The 2,539-nt window shown below is 33.4% G+C and overlaps 1 protein-coding gene across 1 annotated transcript in view; it reads left to right on the top strand.

The window, feature by feature from the left end:
- Positions 1-2,539, top strand: part of ANO3 (anoctamin 3) — a 258,575-nt gene that overhangs the window by 220,919 nt on the left and 35,117 nt on the right. The window lies entirely within an intron of this gene.

Genomic DNA, 2,539 nt, shown 5'->3' with positions numbered 1-2,539 from the left:
GGTGGGAATGTAAACTGGTGCAGCCGCTCTGGAAGACAGTATGGAGGTTCCTCAAAAAACTATCCATAGAACTCCCTTATGACCCAGCAATAGCACTGCTAGGGATTTACCCAAAGGATTCAGAAGTGCTGATGCATAGGAGCACATGTACCCCAATGTTCATAGCAGCGTTGTCAACAATAGCCAAAACATGGAAGGAGCCTAAATGTCCATCACCTGATGAGTGGATCAAGAAGATGTGGTGTATATATATATATACAATGGAGTACTACATGGCAATGAGAAAGAATGAAATCTGGCCATTTGTAGGAAAGTGGATGAACCTCGAGGGTGTCATGCTAAGCGAAATAAGTCAGGCAAGAGAAGGACAGATATCATGTTTGCACTCATAGGTCTAACAGGAGAAACCTAATGGAGGACCAGAGGGAGGGAAAGAGGGACCAGAGGGAAAGAGAATTGGGGAGAGAGAGGGACGCAAAACTTGAGAGACTACTGAATACTAAAAACGAACTGAGGGTTGAAGGGGAAGGAGGAGGGGGGAAAGAGGTGGTGGTGATGGAGGAGGGCACTTGTGGGGAAGAGCACTGGGCATTGTATGGAAACCAATTTGACAATAAACTATTTTTTAAAAAGAATAATAAATAAATAAATAAATAAATAAATAAATAAATAAATTTAAAGTGGTAAAATATATATATATGTCAAAGATAGTATCAGAATCAAATTAATGAGCAATTATAGCTACACAGATAAAAATCTCAAGTATACTTAAAAATGTTATCAGGAGTTATCTCTGAAAAGTATTGGTGATTATTTTCTTTACATATTGTCTGATATTAAACATATATTGCATTTCACATTTTTTAGAATAAGCTTATTTTCCATTTAAAACTAGTAAGAAAATAAATATTTGATACTAAGTTCTGATATTTTAAAGTAATTGTCAATGATGGCAGTCCAAGATTTATGTTGAAGGATATATTTATTATATTATTTAAAGTAGTAAAAATGGTCAACAGACCCCTTAAATGAGCACAATTAAGAGAATATTAATTTAAAGTTATATAATGGAACATCATATAAGCAAGTAAAATGCTATTTTAATATTATTTAAGGACATGACATGCAGTTACATAAAAAGTATATACAACTACACTGATTCCCATTAGAACTCACCTTCATGTTGAAACTATAAAGGAACAAAAATAAAATATTAAAACTATAAGGAATAACAATAAAATGTGTTCCTCTCTCAATAGTGGGATAATATTCGATTTAGTGTAACCTTTTTGGTTCATTCAAATATTTATATGTAGATTTTACTTACAGTCAGAAAAAAAAACCCTTTATTTTTAAAACATTCTACATAACACAAAATTTGGAAAAAATGAATGAAATGTACTTCATTCTTACTTTATATATGAGTCATCCATGCCAGGACACACACACACACACACACACACACACACACACACACACACTCTCTCTCTCTCTCTCTCTCTCTCTCTCTCTCTCTCTCTTCCCTCGGTTCCCATGTGAGCTGCCCCTTCCTCTGCCCTCTGAATATGACCCAGCTCTCATCACTTTGTGGTGTCTCTCCTCAGTTTGGTGTCCTGATAAAAACCAGTGGACACTGGACAGAAGCAAAGCAAAGATACGCACTTGATCTTTGTGATCCTAGCCATACCACATAACATTTCCAAGTTTTATTTTTCTGATTTTTCAAATGAGGACGATAAAACTAATGCATAGGAGTAATGAAAGATTAAGTGAGATCTTCTTCTAGTCCATGGACGGGTCTCAATAAATGTGAGCCTTTTTCCTATTTGCTTCTCTTCAATATTTTAAAATTTTATTTCTCTTTATAAGTCTATATACACCCCATTCTCTTTCTTGGAAAATACCAACATTGTATTCGTTTTTCCCTTTCCTTTCATCTTTAAATGAGAGAGTTTATTTATTAACCTTCAATCTAAGAAATAAGAATACCAATGATATTTTCTTTGTTCTTTCTAAATTCTTCATACCACATCTTCCTTTATTTATAATTTTTTCACTTTTTTCTTTAAATATTACCTAGTACTCATTTATTAATTCTAAGTACCCAGAGTTGTCTGTAGGAAGGAAATCACATCTAAGATGTTGTAGTTTGTCTTTTGATCAAATATGTGTCTAAAATATAAGAAAATTTGAAATATTTAATTAGTTCATGCAAAAATCATACCATTGGGCTAATTGTCAGTAGTCTTACTTCTTCTTAATGAGTTTTCTCCTTTCTGAAGTCTATTATTTTTATCTTTTTTTAAGTTTTAAAGTATAAAAGCAATACATTGTTGCTATATAAAGTACTAACATACTAAAGTCGCAATTTTCTACCCAAAATTCCACCATTGTCCCATCGTACCATAAACTCATTGTACCCATTGGAGGTAATCAATGTTAATGGTTTCATGTCTGTTTATTCCCCTCACTATCAAGTATTAGTGCCTTCAAAAGAGAACCCTGTGTTCCTGTGTTTGACAATTTGTTCCAAAGACCT

The sequence above is a fragment of the Suricata suricatta genome, chromosome 11 (assembly GCF_006229205.1).
Source record: "Suricata suricatta isolate VVHF042 chromosome 11, meerkat_22Aug2017_6uvM2_HiC, whole genome shotgun sequence".
Classification (NCBI taxonomy): domain Eukaryota; kingdom Metazoa; phylum Chordata; class Mammalia; order Carnivora; family Herpestidae; genus Suricata; species Suricata suricatta.
This window is presented reverse-complemented; position numbering and strand designations above follow the sequence as displayed.